Genomic DNA, 18,737 nt, shown 5'->3' on the forward strand with positions numbered 1-18,737 from the left:
AGTATAACTACTTGAGGACATTGCAACTCACAAGGATGAACAGCTCCCTAAACCTGTTCTTCTTGGTCATTAACTTGCGCTTCCGGAACATCAGTCAAGAGTAACTTTCATTCATGAATGTGGCATTGATTAATATGTTTGATGATCGTTGTTATGACCTACTATCTCGTGGCAATATTGATAATATTTATTTAAGAAACTGTCTTTCACTTGAGAAGGATTGGTGCCCTTGAAACAATGTGACATTTCCTTCCTCTAACAAAATACTTGAAACTTGTGAGTCTCTCTAATCCCCTCTAACTGTGACCTTTTTTGGCTATTTGGTAATAGTAATAGTATGTTATTGTTTTATATATCGATCGCAACTTTTTAAAATGTTTTATAAATTTACTATAATTTTGGAAGTAAAGACGTAGAATATATTAATAACACCAAACGACCCCTTTTGTTTGTGGTTTTATCATTATGTTGCTTCTTTCTTCATCTACTATTCTGCTCTTTTCTAGTTATCTCCATTGTATAACATTTTTGGAGGATTCCGACATTCTAGTATATTGCCTTTGTTGCTTATCAAAAATTAATCCATCATGGGCAGTTGGGCACCTATATTGATCATTTGGATTTAAAGAAGCCAAGCCTTCTTGATCAATTCATGGGGAGTTGATGGGGCCTTTTCACTGACATACAATCCGCAGCGCCAGGCTTTACCAGCATGACAAAATTACTCACTTCGAGTCATATTTAGAAGCCCTTGAAAGACTTGCTAAAATTGATAATGACGATCACGAGACATGTAAATTTATATGTAAAGTTTTAAAATATTCATTTATTCTACCTAAAAATTTTGAAAAAGAATTATATTTCAGTCATTGTCAAAATTTTGAAACTATAATTCGACCTCCCTTTTACGAAAAATTTATAGTGCATGAGTATGAGTGATCGGCTCTTTCATTTTATTGCACATTGACCTCTCGGTGCATGCTTTCCTCTTTGTTTGAGATCGTGAAGACAGATAATGATGGTTGCATCCTCATGAATGTGATAGCAAGATTGCTTAATAAGTTAACAATCCCACTGTTATTAAACTACCGAAGCTGAGTAGGGCTGGGTCCTCCAAACCAGTTCAAGCCTCATCCTTCTTGCCGTCTAGACTAGAGAAACAGTTGATTAACTTAGGGAAACCTAATTCAGTGGGTATGAGGCAGGAACACCTTCATTAATTTGGGAATCTTTAGTCGCAGTGGAGGCATATTTAGGCTTATGTGGGCTACTGCCCACACCAGCCCAAATAGATTGTTTATTTATGCATTAGTACCACATGAACATTTTATTTATTTATACATCGGTTACCTTAAAGGTGTTAATATATCCAATTTGGATCGAAGAACCGACCAAACCATTCCAAAAAAATGGATACGGAAAAATGATTTAATATCTGATCAAAAAATGGAATCAGATTCAGATTTAAATAGTGACACTCGATCGGATTCGGATTTAAATATACATAAATATGCCATATGGATTCAGATGTGGATTGAATTTAGCTTTAATCAAATATCCTACCAACACCCATACATTTTGAATATGAGCCATATTCATTCAAAATTAGGATTCAAATTGCAAAACTAGATTTCAGAATCGGTATGACATTTCTTCGTTTGCATTAAAATTCGAATTTGAATCTCAACACATAAATATCCAAAAAACAATATGGTTAAGAATACATCTGATTTGGTTCTGATCCATTGACATTCCTAGGTTTTCCCTTTAAAATTTTATTGAAGTATTAGCGCCTCCTAGCTGGCAATTTCTGGCTCCGCCGCCACTATAGGCGATCAAATGGATGAACTTAAGAGGTTTCTCATCATGATCCTCGTTAAGGTTGACTAGGTAGAAGTTCTCCGTATATACAGTACTTGATCTTTTTCCGAGGCAGGCCATAACTTTTACTCGAGGTATTCCGATCTCAGAGCATGAGTTCCAGCTTTGTGGTTCCCGTTAATGGACTTGATTTTGCTTCTGGTTCGAGAATGCTTTCAACTACTGGCTGGGCTTGAAATTGGTTTTGTTGCAACTACGGGCTGGCTTGGAATTGGTTTTGTTTGTACTCTTCCTCATGCATGAAGTTCTTTCTTTTGTGATCTTCGCTCTCCCTTTCTTAAATTCCTTTCTAATTATTGGTTCCTTGAACTTCAAGTTCTGATGAGCTAACCTTATTAATCCGCCTCTTTATGTTGTATCATATGCCTCAATTTCACGAACAATTGTCTGTGGTGGAAAAGGGCACTGGCAGATCCGATTTGTGTTCTTGGTTTCATCTTCAAAGGCTTTTTCCCCCCCTTCTAGGGGTGAAATTATTTCTACAAATGGTGACAAACATGGTTGCCTTAGGCTGGGCTACCAACAACAAGGTTTAACCATGAATGATATTTTGGAAAATGGAGCCTTATATCTCCTCAATCCGCTGATGGCGCCATGTACTCTGGGCTCCAAAGTTCAAAAGACTTTTAATTGAATTGCAATTGCATCAGACGCATGCATCACACAGTCAACCATAAGAGGGAGCGACGGTACGTCCAATAGACTGCTCATTTTTGGCAGCCATGGATGGATATCTCCAAGAGTGCTTGCTGATCTGATGCCATAAGGAATTTGGAAAGACCAAGTTGAGTGGGTGCTCTACAGTTTGGTACTTTCGGGTGAGCAGAAGCCACCCCAAAAAGGGCTGAAGCCTTCCTTCCTTTTATGTTTTCGGAGTCTAGGGCTACTTAGAGACAGGAGTGACCTTGTGGTACAGCTGTCAACTAGAGCGTCACACTACCATTGCTTGCAGTCCAAATGAGTAGCACCCACAAGGAGTAGCACCTATAAGAATCGAACCAACAACCGGGCCCTCATAAGCCCACCAGTCCGACCAGCTACATACACTATGCTCCTCAATGCAATCAGTTTGGCACCTTAGCACAAGCAGAGCACAATGAAAATTGATTGCCACATACATAGCCACTCCATACTTCATTACTTTGTCTCAAAAAACATTACCTTTGTTCTTAATTGTCGTATTGAGAACGTCACATTTTTAATTGTTCCCGCAGCCACAATGATCTTACGGTTTAACTATGAAACTGAACTTTGCCTCATTTGGATAAATGCATGGACTGCTGGTGGGATTTGCTTGTTCCCTGGACCAACAAATCACCTCTTGTTTTCCTTTTCAAGCAAAGATAAACAGCGCCTCCCACACCAATCCCGTAGCAATGGCTGCTAAAAGTTATTAAAGTTTTCTCTTGTAATACTGAAAAAACTATCCACCTTTTTTTTCTTGTTTTTAATGGAATATTGAAAGGCCATCAAGAAGATGCAACAGTGTAAAAAATAGCACCTGTCAAGAATTTCACGAAACGAAGGGGCTAGCAGCAGATGAGAGGTTTTTTATCCTTGGCCTTTTTTTTTAAGGGAAAAAAAGGAAGAAAAAAGTTGTCCTCTTTTAGTATAAATATGAGACATGGCTGATTTCAAACCCTTCCCATTCACCTTGAAGCCACAAGTTCAACTTTCTAGCCAAGTGAACCAGGCTCTCGATCAATTAAATTAAGTTTTCTAATTTAAAAGAAAAAAATTTCTGACGGCCTTCAAGGGGTTGCGTGATCACCTGTATTCTACTATGGTCTCAGGATGCTCAAATGCAGATACCCATAAATTTAATTCAAACCAGACCCTTCTCTCTTCACGTTAGATCAGATCTTTTGGCCGTGTAAAACAGCAAAATGGGGACCTCAAGTATCGGACTTTAGTAAGGTTCTAGGTTTTCTTGACCAGGGGTTGTCGATTTGGTGATGATCTCTGGCCGCATCAACAAAGTCGTGCCACATTAAATCCACACTTAAAATGATTTGCTCTCAAAGACGCACTAAACGATTTAAATTCAAGCAAGTTGCTTCCTCCAACGAGTAGTTTTGGCAATTAAGAACTGCAGATCCAACCTGGGCCCACCAGCTTAACATTCTTTTATTGGTAGAATCAATTTGGCACATATTTCAAGTTCATAAGCAGTCCCCGCAGTTCTGGGCCGTATATATGGAACAAATCTAAAGAATCCTCGAGGCGTCAAGAAAAACATGGAAAAAAATTTTGCTCCTAAGCAACCTTTTGGTCAGCTAGTATCTTTTTGTTCCTTCCATCTCCCTTGTGGTGACCAAAATTAACAAAGCACAGAAGATTCAGAGGTCATAGACTAACCATGGTCTATCATAATATGATAATTTCACATTAGCACTTACAGAAATGACCAGGGAAGCCATCGAGATAACCTCAACAACTGCTTTCAACGCTTTTCTTACTTGATTTCACTGCACCGGATCTCGATGGGCTCATTCTTCACATAACCAGACAACCCAACAATCAAGAGTACTGACACAAGCGACCCGTACTCAGCTAACAGTACCTGCACGAAAGAAATTGCCAAGCATGAGACGCACATACTGAACATTGACCTTCTCAAAGGAATATAGCATTACCATTCTCACCTTGGCCTGAGAAATTTCAGTTGTTCCAGCAAATAAAGATTGACCGAAGGAAACATGACGGTTAAGAACAAAATTAGCGTCATATATGCCACAAAACAGAGACATTAAAACAAGGGTAAAATTCAAACCAAGTAGCTAGCTCAGTTAAAAAGAATCATACCCATTTAAACTTCTGCTCTGGAAGTTGCTCTGCAAGGATATCCAAAGGCTCAATGGCAGTTGAATAGGCTTCCTAGAAACCAAATTCAGTTTGAGTCAGATAATTGGAAAAAAACTCACACAAGGTGCTCCTAAGGGGAACCAAAGCATACCCTGTAGAACTGCCTTTGAAGGCACCCAGAATTTAACCACTGCTGGAGCACCATAGAAAACACCTTTGCCTTTCGATTCTAGTATGAAGCAGTGAGAGACAGCATACAAACACAATCTCAGAAGAATGTTTATCACAAAAGAACTTACGCATTGAGCTGTTCCCAGGATTTGGAAGATCTACCCACGACAACATCAAATAAGTCTTTTGTCCAAGTGTCATCATCAAGACTTACATCATATGCAGTCCTGCAATTGTCAAAATAGTAAGTCAAGCAGAGTACAGACAAACACGAAAATAATGATGAATTCAGATATCAGGTAATCTGAATTAGTTTCAAATTTTCAATAACTCTCCTCCAAAAAAGGATAGCTACAATAAACTAAACGTCTTAAAATGGTATGTTGATATTCACAAGATTGGAGGATAAGTTGGATGATTGGATCACGCTCATGGACCTGAATAATTTTGGAAAGTGCATCTGTTCACAAGTTAAAGGAAAGGAAAAATTTTAACAAATACACCCAAGGTTTCACCATAATCAAAAGATAAACATACATAGGATTTTTCTGTGGTTAACCAAAAGGTCCAAATATAAAGTTCGCTGTTAACTGGGTGGTAAAAGTACCTGTTCACCATACAAACGATTAAGGCTTTATGAGGTAAAAAAAAAAAGATTAAAATCTACCTGTTTAACTTTGAACTGTGGATGATATATGATGTACAAGCATCATTGAATTACTATAGGGGTACAAAAGTTGAGAGAAGAAAATAAGAAATATTTGAATCCGAAACAACACAAAGAAATAAGTCTAATTTGAGAAGTATTTCAGTCATTTTGGCTCGTGGACTTATCTTGCATTTAAACAACCAACGTTAATCTGATTAAATGTGCATTTGGTTAACACATAACAGTGCAAAAACTTGGGTGTGCTTTTACCAAGATTGAAATCTTATGCATGTCTTTGATTGATACCAAAACATTAAAAGTGTGTGCGCATTTGTGCATGCATGTGTGTGTGTATGTAATGTGTTTCTTACTCTAAGGAAATTAACAAGTAGTCCAAGCAATAATTTCTAAGGGACTTTTCTCAAAATGAAAACATTAACGAAAACAATCCAAAAAGAAGGTAAAGCATAAGGAAAGAAACTGTGATTTATGCAGGGGACTTGGATCTGGTTGCAGACTTGGCAATTCTGAAGTTCCATATTAGCAGTTTGGCCAGATCGTGGACTTGTGGATCGCCTAGAAGCCCACTTGCATCCTTCAGGACAGAAGGTTGAGAAGGTGCAGGTGTAGAAAAAGTGAAGGTATGCAGGTATAGTGCTTCAGGAATGTGAGAAGAACAGACAGATTGCTTGCTTAACAGTGTTGGATAAAAACATTCAGCAGTTAGATTAACTTTTCTAGATGCATTTGCCTTAGAAATTCCTTTGATAGAACGTTTCCGACCAGATCTGGACCTTCATCAAAAACTTTACTGAATTGTACATCTGGAACAGGAAACAGTACAATGTATTAGGATGTGACGCATAACTCCTTACTACCAAGTACCAACCATTCTCCTTTGGTCCTTTATCTTTAAACGTGTCACGAGCGTAAAAACCCCCCATGGGTGCACATGTTGCCATAGGACCATAAGCTACACATATGTTACTGACCAAAGCTTTCTGACAAAGTAAGGATGTCTGGGGACCTAAACATGTGCCTATAGGTCAAAATAGAAGTGCCTGGTATGGTTGTACATCTAAAAGTCAGTATCAAGTGAAGAAAGACTAGTAGCATAACCCAGTAAGATCACAGTGTTTGAGAGTGCATAAAATGAGTCATCTTAATTGCCAAACAAAAGTAACAGTTTGGTGAAATGCAAACTGAAGAACCTTCCACCAGAAAAGAAGAGATTTTTCATGCTTTTCTGACGTTTTTGCTTGACCACTATTATTTTCATGTTACTTTTAGTTATTGACATGAATGTTTGATTTTGTGCTACTTTAGCACATATGAACCTTTCAGGCAACAACCTTTTATTTTATCCCTCAAACATTCAAGCAACTCCTTGGCTAGCTCATTTGCACATCTGTGTTGAACATGCCACGTGAACCACTTAGGAACTATGTCCTTTGATACATTTATATGAACTTATGAATTATTTTGCTTCAAGTTTTCTGGATCATATATATATTATGTGTGAGTGTGTTAATGTTTATCCTTGTTGTACCCTATACTCTTATCTTCTAAAATTGTGATATCCAAACCCATATCACTGTACCCACACCCAGCCCCGTATACACACCCATGTGATTTATCAAGGCATTGAACCTATCCCTTGCTCTCCAAACAGGAATATCAAGTTAATGGAAAACAAGTACTTGAAACTATTATGCTTTTGTCACTAGGGGAAAAAATAGATAAGGAGAAGTTGCTCACGGAGGTCCTTTGCCTTTAAGTGGTCTTAAACGTGAAGAGAAGCTTCTACTTAGGAGGGAATCCAACTGCTGGGGCATATAGCTTAGCCCTGCAGCCTCTGCAGGGCCAATGTGGAGAGCATGACAGATCTCTTTTTAACTGAATATGTTTCTCCATCACTTGGAGTTGGATAGGTCAGTCATTCCAGCATAAAAGAAAAACTCACTCCTTTATTGTGCAACAACTCCAGTAACGAGGAGAGAAGAAATTCAAAGATAAATGGTTTGCTAAATGTTGGCTCATGTCTTTCCAAGTTATCATATGGCAGATATGTAAGATGAGAAACCAGCTACCTTTCAAGGGAAAAGTTCACTGCTAACTGTATCAGCTGCCTTATTTGAGAGACATATGTCTTACATTTTATTAGAATTCCTTGGTCCTACAATGAGAAAAGGCTTGGTTAGTTGGGTAAGAACAGGTCTGCTCTATGATTCCAAAAGAAGAGAAAGAGGATCAAATTTTACCCTTTAAATTCCATGCCTTAGAAGATGAGGTAAGAGGAAAGTTGTTTCAGTGACCTGGAAGCAAGAAGGTATGAGTGCCCCAACTGATCGACTTTTCGTTCATGGTATATCACTGATGCATTTATCAGGCATATAACCGATGTCTATGATGAATAGACTGATCTCCTCTACCCTGAATCAGTCATGCCTGATAAATGCATCAGTGATATGCAATGAACGAAAAGTTGATCGCAGTTGAATCACAGATATGAACTAGGGTAGATGGATAGTGGGAGTGCTTGAAGGCTGTTTCTTTCCTTCTTGTGAGACATAATCTGATTAGACGCAACAGATGCCACATTCAGGGAAGTCATTGGTCATTTTTGGCCAATCTTTCCAATTAAACTGTAAATGGAAATCCCAGGACACTTAACTGGGATCCTTTCACTGAGCTGAACAACGTATGGTAGGGGGTGCATGGTCCCCATTTGCTAGTGTGATTCCTTGTGCAAGAATAGTATGGGACTATGGGGTCTTATTCTCTAGCAGTTTCCATCCTAAATAACCACCCTAACCTCAGACCTTTCAGTTTCAGCAGGGGATTGTGGGATAAAATGTGGAAGTGTTCATCCCACAAGAAGAAGAAAAAATTAAAAAAAAAAAAATTAAAAATAATAGAAAGAGTATAAAGTGGATAATCCTAATTTGGGCCTCCATTGTTCTTATGCATAGAAAAGCAATCTGTTATGCTTCTCACTGCCAACCTACTTGGATCCTTTGTGCATCTCACAACGAAAGAAGGGAGAAAGAGAAAAGGAAAGTTGTTAATTTTCTTTTCTAAGTTGTTATTTTATTTCATTTGAAAGTGCTCATCTTTCCTTCTTAAGCTATTTTATTTTCTTTCGCTTAAAAGTGCTTAGCTCTCTTACTTTAAAATATTAGCTTTCAAACTTTCATTTCTTCAACGTGATACTTTTACCTTTGTACAACTCACTCTCTCTCTCTCTCTCCAGCCTTTCTCTTAGACTTTGCCTACCAAATAGCATATGCGTATCTATAAGTCATAAGTGCCAAAGAAAGAGAGAGAAAGGTGGGCACTTATCCCTCATAGATATGGTACCAATAAGTGAATTTTGGGAGAAAACTAAGCTACATGGGTTCTTCAATAAGGTCCTTGTGCCCGTGTCACAATATCCATGCAGCAAATCAAGTGCTTGGACACACTTGAGTACTTTTTCGATCAAAACTAAGCCAAACGACTTATTTTTACTTGAACTAGTTTTTTTGTAATTCAATTTTCATTTTGTTTTTACGAGTTAGGGGTCATTAACATATACTATTTTTGTTTATATTATTCGTTTGTTTAAAGGTTGTTCCCATTTTGAACTTTTTGTGGTATTTTTCATACGTACATAGATATACTATATTATTGTACCCCTGTAACCACATTTTTGAAAGTTACGATGCCTGTACCGGTGTCTCCAAACTCATCCCCGAACCCATACCTGCATCTGTGTGACTTAACAAGAAACGTTGAACAGATAAGTTTCTCTATTTCTCTATGTCTGCTATATATGTTCATATTCATACAGAGCCAGATATGCAAGTCAAAGGGAAAGGCTCATGAGAGAGAGAGAGAGAGAGAGAGAAAGAGAGGGACTGGCAGTTATCTCCCATAGATATGGTATTAGTAAGCAAAATCTAACTTAGAAAATCTGGCTCCACTTAAGACTCAGAACATATATACCAACAACATGGAGAAGAACTTAACGTACAAATACACATAAATTTGCCTTAAAATACCAACATTGTAAAAGCATAAATACATTATGCATCCATATAATTTGATAATGCAGACACCCGACATTATGCATCTATAAATGCTTAATATAATTTGATAATATAGATACCAGAGATATCGGGACAGAAGCTGGGCTGGATAAAAATAAGACATTCGAACACACAAGGGCCACCTAAGATACAAAACCGTCATTAAATTAGCAGAATATAATCTCAAGGAAAAACTTTCTCCACGAAAGTCAAGTCAAACTGCCTTTTTCTACCAATTACGACGTCCCATGCATGACACAACAGAAGTATAGAAATTTTACCAAATCATTGAATCATTTCTACGGGAGAAAGGACACCCCTAAACATCATTTGATTACTAATATCACATAATTTCGGGAAAAAAGAAGAGGAAAAATAAGGATAATGAGACATAAATTTTCGGGATAGATCCCTCCGAATTAAGCCCAGAAAAGTCCAGCAAACGCATAATATCCATGAACGAAAGCAACAAACTAAATTAAGCATCAGACACTAAATCAAATAAGCAAAACAGCGATCAAGCAAACTTGAAACCTTCCGGGAAACCCCAATTCACCATTTTGTAACCACAAATGTTAAAACCAAGCTGGGACTTAAAAGAAGTACTCCAGAAGGTTACGCGGATCACTGGTTGTAGGGATCGATAGAGACGGAGAGCCGCTCGACGCCGGATTTAAGCCTGGAGAGATCGATTTTCTGGAGCACGATCAGGAACGGAGAGTCAGAAAAAGATCCTGATACAAGTCCGACGAAGAGGGAGACAAGTAGGGTGACAATGCACAAGGAAGCAACGGGTTGCCCCCTCCACATTTTCTCTCCTAACGACCCGATCTCCCTCCCGGAACTCTATATACATGGCTGCATCCGCAGCGTGGACGGGCGGCGCCGTGATACAAGAAAAACGGCTCTCGTCAACGTCCGTGTCTGGATCTGTATAGAACCAAATCCAATTTTTATCGGACTCCGGCGAGGCCCGAACCTCAACAGGTCCAATCAGATGTTAACATAGGTTGTAATTTAGTTAAATCACTGATTCGACAACTTTTTCCTGTTAGTATCGGATTCAAATCTGACTCTTATTAGTCAGATCCAGTTACTCGTCAGATCCAAATTCAGCTCTCAGCAGCACATAACAATGAAATGCTCCTCATGTGCACCCAGAATTCAAAATGTGGAAATAGTGTTTTTTTTGCATAGTTGGCAAGCTTGTAACTCTAACTCAGATCGGCGGATGACCGGGTCACGGGGCCAATGAGTTGACTTGTCTCGTCGACTCATTCGAGTTTTAAAATAATGTGAATCGGACAAGTCAAAGGAGTCATGGCGGAGTTAGGGCGGAGTCATGGGCGAGCCAGGCCAACCTTGACTCGTGGCCAAGTTTTCTAGCCATCTGAGCTGACTCGGGCAATTCCCAAGCCCAACTTGGAGAGTCAGCCAACTATGGTTTTTTTGGGGCATAAGAATGGGTAATTGTGCTGTCCCAAGTCTCATGTTTGATGTGCTGAGTGATTTGGGAAATGCATCAAAATTGTGCTTCCATTCTTGATGTATTTCTCTAACTGATATTTTTTTGTATGCATAGTGTTATTTATATCATCATACTCATTTGTTTCATACTTCATTAGATTGTGCTTAAATTGTGGGTACTACTCAAATCTGAAGGATGAGATTTGGCAAACTAGGATGATTTTGTACAATCCCTTGAGACAAAAAATCCACGCGTAAATCAACGACACATTTGCGTCCCCGAACAACTCCACACTTCTAGTTCATGTATGCTCACAAGCATCAAACACGTCACAAGTGTCATTGCCTTGGTTTGTAAACCCACTGACTAAACAAATGCACCCACAATGGTCTGCTAACTTAAACTGTTTTTAATGGCATCTTGATTTCTCTTCATTGCATTGATTGTGAATGGCTTGTGCCGATCATTCAATTGAACATGTCAAAATAATAATACATGAATACTGACTGGCCCAATGTTCTATGAATCTGCCTTTGATTGAATAAATACTACATTGAAGACTAAGACAGATTCATGAAACACTAGAATGCAGTGTATATGGCCCAATTTATGAGATAATTCGTGACACACTATGTTAGTATTCTTGTTTATATTGTTGGTGAAAATTTAAGATAACCAAACGCTGCCAAAAGATGAAAAAGAAAGGGTGCAGGCTACACTTTTCCTTTTTCAAGTTTTCTCTTGTAGGCTCATCCTTCATCCCTTAATCCTAGAAAGGAGATTCATGTTTCTAAATTTCTAGGTGGGGGCTTTTTTGTGAGGAACTTTTAAGTTTTTTCCCCTTGGAGGCCCATAAATAATTTCAAGAAACTTAGAAAATGTGTTTAAACTTCTCATTTTGCAGTATAAGAACCTCATTTAATTGGTTGATCATTAATATGGGTGTACTTTCGAGGCCCGTAAATAATTTCAAGAGACTTAGACAAGTGGTCATGTCGTATTAATGACTTAGACAAGTTTAGCAGAGTGTTTAACATGAGACCCTTCAAGACACATATTTGAAAAAGGTAAAAGACCATTACGTGGGAATTAAGATTGTGGCAGTATTTACATGGAGATTTAAATAAGACCCTTATGTGAGATGATGGTAGGATATATATAGAGAGATTCGAATATGTCATATGCAGGATGCTATCATATGGCTAACAATTAAAAATCAACAAGTAAGAAACAATCAATGAAGGAGGATTAGTGATAGTTTGTGGTGTTTTTAACAACCGTTTATGATGCTTTCAATGATAGGTTTTAAATTTTTAGACATCTGATAACATCCCGCATCCATTAGATTATAAAGAGTTTTATAAGGTTGCCAGAAGTCAACAAGGTGTCACTGATGCCAAACGACCTCTAAAAGTCCGAAGTCCGATAAGTGTTGCAAAGATGGTGAAAATGAAAACAAGCGAGGTGTAGAAAGTTGGGTCTATGCAAATGCTGGGAACATCTGCAAAGGCGATTAGTCTTTGTTTCGAATCTTAGAGTACTAACCAAAAGTGAAAGGAAGCACTACACTCAAGTTGAAGCACGGTGAGGGCAAGAAAACCCAAGACACCGAAAATAAGACCATTATGTAAAGAGAATAAAGGATTGAGTAGGAGCTACGTCATTTTCCTAAACAATGGAAAACCCCGGCCACCCGAAAGGACCATGGCATTGCTTTTCTTTAATTAAGCATCTCAAATTAAGCGATTGAAACCTAAGAAAGCAAATAATTTGAATCTTTTTGTGAAATTGATGGCTAAAAGGTTGGCTCCCACAAGAAAACGTATTTCTTTACTTTTGTTCGATGGGACAACCCCAGTGAAGAGGATGGGCTTTACAGTTGCTCTTTTCACCTTTTAAAACCTTTTGTCATCCGGAAGCCATTTAAGGACGACGATGGCTTTCCGTCCCCATCACTGTGGCTCCCCATCGAAGACAAGAAAGCGTGATCGAGATCTGGGAAGGTGGAAAAAAGGCACTTCAGGAGAGGGACAACACCTTTCCATGTGCAATGGATCCGTTTGCATGAGCGAGTGCAATGGATCTCTTTACTGTTATGAGTTTTAAGTTTTTCTTCGACCATTGAGACCAAGCTAGTTGGTAAGATAGCTGGCGAGCGTTTGCTTGTTCTTTTTCAGACAACCGTGTTCCGGTTTCTTAAGTGAAGAGATCTTCCTATCATTTGTCCAACTATGTTAATATGGCCTCTTGATTGATTAAACTAAAAAGTATGTAAAGACTGAATGAATATATATATATATATATATATATATATATATATATAGAGAGAGAGAGAGAGGAAAATTGAAACCATTCAGCTACCTTTGTGGTCAAATGGTTTTTTTCCTCTTTTGTATAGCTAAAAACTATCGCAACAAGTGTGTTCCATCGCCACATTCGAGTAATTGGACATCGCAAGTACACTTTTGCAATAGCTTTTAATAACATAAAATAAAAAATAATTATCCGACCATGGAGCTAGCTTGCTTATTTAAATTTATATATATATATATATATATAGTATTTAAATTTTCAAACATTTGAATGAAGAATTTCTCTAACCTCTTACGGCATACATTCTATTAGACAATATATATTTAATGAAGCTCACCCGATGCACTGTATTAGACAATGTGTATTTAATCACGCATACATCCTATTTGACGGCCAACACTTATTTACATTAAAAAAATAAAAAAACATTCTCAGTGTCCCCTTAGCTGAGGAAGAGGGAGGTGACAGCTTCCTTGCCCGTCGGCAACCTTCGGCGCTCCCCTTGCTGGTTGGTAGCCTGATGGGGAGGGGAGGAGGGTGGTAGTAAGGCCCGGCAATGGGCCGGGCCGCCGGTGGGTATCTAGCTCAACTCGGGTTCAGGTTCGGTTGGGCTTGATAAACTCGGGTGAGTTCAATAAGTTTTTAATATTTATTTTATTAATTTTTATATATAAATATTAATATTTTATTACAATTAATTATATTTATATATTATATTAAAAAATATATATTTTAATTTAATCGAGCCGAGCTCGAGCCCAAGTTTTAATGGTCAAAACGGGCCCAAGCTCGGGTTTCGAGTGTTGGGCAGGCCCGGGTCGCCTCCAAGAGGGAGGGACGACCTTTTTAAGGTGTTTAAATTCAATGATATTTTTAAAAAAGTTTAGAAAACATCAAGTCATGTATTTGTGGGCGTAAGCTCATGAAAATGACTATCACGGCTTCTCGTGGATAATCGGCAACTTTATATCTAGGAATATGATTCACAATGAGCAATGGGTCCATACAGGCGGTTTCTTTCATTATCAGAGAAAAGTCTCCTTTGATATGAGAAGTTTGGCTTTCTTATGCTAAATGTAGGGAACTTTTGTCAAGAGATGGCTTGAGAACAGAAAGATCATGATGCACTAACTTTGACAGAGAAATTAGCTATTTCAATTTCATCATTGGGCTCCATTGCCTCCTCTTTGGGGCCAATAATTTCTTTCTCTATCAAATGGACTGTTCCAAAGGGAAAAGGCAAAAAGCTAGCTAACTCTTCCGACTCTTGTTAGTCAAGCCATGTTTGATTGCCTGGACAATGTGTTCAAGTGCTAAAATCCAGGTTTTGAATTCGGCCTCCAAATTATCACAAGGACTTACAAAGGGAAAAGCAAATCTGTGCTCGTTAGTGAAATCAGGATGTTTGGACAACTCAACAGATGTTGAAAGCTTTTTAATTATTGAGATGTGGAAACGAACTTGTTACATACTGGTTGGATATCTAGAATCAATCTTAGGAGGCCTTAGATTGATTGAGATATTGGAAGTGATAAAACATCTAGACTTGTATGGAAAAAAAAAAAAAAAAGATTATCTCGAGAAAAATAGTTTCACCCTCTGGTACCTCCTCATGAGAGTCAAATCCTTCCCCTTGCCCTTGCCTTCAGGGTCTACGGCAGTATCGAGACTTTGGTATAGAAGCATGTACCTTAATCTTATACTAGGCTATGAGTATAATGTTCATGGGTAGGGATGTCAACGGATCGGATTCAGAACAGATATACCCTTAATCATATCTGTTTTTTCTCGGATATTCAGATATTCAGATTCGAATACGAATAATGAAAAGTTATATCTGAAATCCGATTTTACAGTTTGAATCTTATCCGAATCTGAATTTTGAACCAGATTTTTGCCAGATTGCAAAATGTAATAGCATTAGATATAGGATATTTGTCTAAAAAAGAATCCGAATCCGATTCTGAATCGGATAGCATGTCATTTATTAAATCTGAATCCGATTCGATTTATTAATCGGATATTAATATTTTTTTTCTATATCTGACTTTTTTCGGATCGCTTGGATTGGATTTTTTGTTTAATCTTGTTTTTTTGTTTTTGGGACCCTACAAATACGAACCAAAGTAAGCTCTTTAGTTCGTGTTTGCAGGTCCTAACTGAGCCACAGAATAGGGATGTGGTCGGCTGTTCAGGCCAAACCAGTGGCGGATGCAGGTGCAGGTGCAGGCACGTTGTGGGCAATTGCCCACACAGACCCACCAAAAAAAAAATCTTATTTTCATATTGATATTTCAAGAAATTTTTAATCATTTACATATTGGTGCGATGTCGCTTTAAAATTTTATAACTAGTACCCCTCAACTACAATTTTTTGACTCTACCTATAGGCGAAACACAAAACCTCTTCACATTGAAAACAATTTTTCTTTAATTTGAATTTACCTGGGGAAACCACCTCTTTTAGCTGAGAGACTTTCTCATTTCAAAAGAATCATATACTTATCAAGTTTTCTTCTTCTTTTTTATCCAGATTTTATAGTTGAGATGTCGCTTTAGAAGTTGGATCTGCCCATTTGTCCCAAGTTATTGGCATGGAAGGTGACAAGCAAAAAATTAGTTTCATTTGCCTTCTTCTCCTCCCCAAATTAATAAAGCATGTTCGGGCATAAGAACACAGGCCTTGTGCCAAATAGTGAAGATCTTTAACAGCTCATCTTCCTCGAAAGCAGGTTGTATGTTCGGGCCCAAACTGTACACCAAGAGAGCAGGTTTTAATGTCTGAACTGTACACCACAAGAGAGAAAAGAGAGAGAGAGAGAGTCTGTATCTATATGCATATATGTTTGTGTTTATATACATATGGATGTACATATTATGTTAATTATAACTGTCGCGGGCTAAAGGGTATCAAACCTGGTTATATGCATCATTTTATGTGGATCAGTATGGTTAATGACTTAAATACCCTTAGTTCACACTAAAAAAAGAAAATATTTTGTAAAGATAAAATTAAAAATAAATAAAATAAAAAAAGACTATGAAAGGCATTTCTTTTTAATAAGTTACCAAAATGTTTTCTTCCTTCCTTTGGTGGGCACGGTGGGTCTGACACACATAACTTGTTTGTTGAAAAACTTTTCCAATGCGAAAATTTTGTATCTTCGACTGAAAAATCTAAGAAAACCATACACGTTATGCATGCATTAAACCGGGAGAATATATCCGTGACCTTTTTTAAGTTGGGCTTGAACAGTTATTGCATGGTGCAAACGTATCAGCTTTTCAAACTTGTTATTTGAGCAATTAAAAAAGGCCTCAAGTTCTTTATATGCTAACTTAAGTACTTTATAACATGCATATTATGGTCTCATCGTATTAGAGGTCCAAGCAGATCGAATAAAGTTCTTTTTCATTATTCCAAAGAGAGGCAACTGCCTTCCTTCTGTGCCCATCACCCTCAACGTTCAGAGAGCTTAGTGGATTGTGTGCTGGATAGTGACAATGATCAATAGATTTGAACCTCATACCTCTTTGAAGTGGACCACCTTGCCGTCCAGTGTACTACAACCCCTCAGGGTATTCTATTCCAATACATGAACTTGATTATCATCTGAATTTAGATTCCACTACAAAATATAGGTACTGGTTAACGCGTGAAAGAACACGTTTACTGACATTTTCAGTAAATAAAATAGTTAAACAATCAACAAATTTGAATTGGATGTAAATTGGTAGGGGGGCTACCTCCAGCAGGCCTTTTCTTGAATTGGATGCAGGTATTTCTGATACTATAACTTGCACATTTATATCTTTGTCCTGCTTTGCTTTGTGGTTTTCACAAAACCAGTTCAAATTTCAGTATTTTGTGATTGCTGTCGTGTTTTGGTATGTTACTGTTTTATGTTGCAAACATTGGCAAGTGTAACACTTGAGTTGAATGATGTACGGTAGGTCTATCCAAGCTTTGAAGCAAATTAAAATCTTGAAGGTACAAGGATATGGCTTTGGGAATTTACGTTGAAGGTGGTTTTCTTGAAGTAAAAAGTTTTAAAAAAAAAGTGAAATATATCAAGTGAATGTATTTGATGTTATACTTCTTTGGATTTGAATCTAATCTGCATTTGAATTTGAGTCTGGTTTTATTAATCGAAAAAAGGCACCGAACCGGCCCGATAAAATTTTTTAAATGCATATTTTATTGATTTTTATTTATAATTATAATATTTTATCTTAAGTAATTATATATATATATATATATTATTTAATAATAATAAAATATATATTTTTAAAATTTAATTGGGTCAGGCCCAAGCTGAGCTTGGGTTTTAAGTGAGGAGCCGTGCTTGGGTCTGGGCTCGACTCCTATTCACCTATTCAGTCAAGAAAACATGTCTCCTCACCAATGCATGTATATTTCACCATAACTTTCTGTTTGTGCCAGTAGCACAAGTCACATCAATAAAATTTTTACCGACCTTTCCTCCCTTTTACTGACACTTTTTTTTTCCCTAAGTGAAGTTGTTGTAGTGATCATACATGTGCTTCTGGACAGCATTTATATCAATTTATTATTCACAGTTAATTACAATTATTCAAATTTTAGAAAAAAAAAAATTACAAGTACAAGACTATGACAATGTAATTTACGTTGTTTGGAAGACTCATTCAACAAGTGATCTCATCCCAATTTCACGATAAAAATGAAACACATGAAAAAAAAAACAAAAAACTTTAAAAATTTAATTGCAGGCCCCAACTCTTGCCAGCCCGTCCTCTCCTGGCACTTGGGAAAGTCGACATAATAAACAAACAAACGTTTTGATTTAAAAAAAAATATTATTGCAAGTTGAATGGGAAGGATGGGCCTCAGTTCATGAAATCCTACATTAATGACTACAGAATATCGCCCATCATAATTTTTTAAAATTTTTTATTATTACTTTTTATCATACTAAACTAATTATTTAAGCATTAATTTTGAATACATAGTCAAGAAAAGTACAAGTTATTTAAAATGAAAAACAGTGACTCAGGGGCCAAATTTTTCACAAAACCGATATTTAAGGCGGAATATGGAGCCCGTATCAGCCAAATCAACCTTTGAAGAGGTAGCTAATTAAAGAACTTTTAACTTAAAACAGTAAGCATTTAAAAATGTTCAATTTTTAAATTATTATTGTCTTAACTACGTGGAAGTTATGAAGATGGCCTCGTGAATCACAAGCTTGAAAAGTTCAGTTTCTTTATGTGGCAACAAATAAAGAAGATGATCTAAAAAAATATTATAAGCACAAATTGATGACACGAGAGATAACTTGGAACAAGTCCTACGCATTTTAGGCAAAAAAAAAAGTGTCATGGTTGTTGCTTAGTAAGC

At 37.3% G+C, this 18,737-nt stretch overlaps 1 long non-coding RNA gene across 8 annotated transcripts; it reads right to left on the bottom strand.

The window, feature by feature from the left end:
- Window positions 1-3,971: 3,971 nt before the first annotated feature.
- On the bottom strand, window positions 3,972-10,499 carry LOC126409848 (uncharacterized). 8 transcript variants are annotated; one of them, XR_007572673.1, is made up of 5 exons: window positions 10,183-10,499; window positions 5,395-5,464; window positions 4,838-5,084; window positions 4,527-4,758; window positions 3,972-4,444 (listed from the first exon to the last, which is right to left on the bottom strand). It is a non-coding gene; the product is annotated as an uncharacterized LOC126409848 (long non-coding RNA). The 8 variants fall into 8 exon arrangements; XR_007572671.1 differs by lacking the exon at window positions 5,395-5,464 and having other exon boundaries at window positions 3,972-4,185; window positions 4,281-4,444; window positions 10,183-10,497; XR_007572676.1 differs by lacking the exons at window positions 5,395-5,464; window positions 10,183-10,499 and adding exons at window positions 7,597-7,682; window positions 7,768-9,645.
- Between the last annotated feature and the right edge of the window lie 8,238 nt (window positions 10,500-18,737).

This window comes from Nymphaea colorata, chromosome 2 (assembly GCF_008831285.2).
Source record: "Nymphaea colorata isolate Beijing-Zhang1983 chromosome 2, ASM883128v2, whole genome shotgun sequence".
NCBI lineage: Eukaryota > Viridiplantae > Streptophyta > Magnoliopsida > Nymphaeales > Nymphaeaceae > Nymphaea > Nymphaea colorata.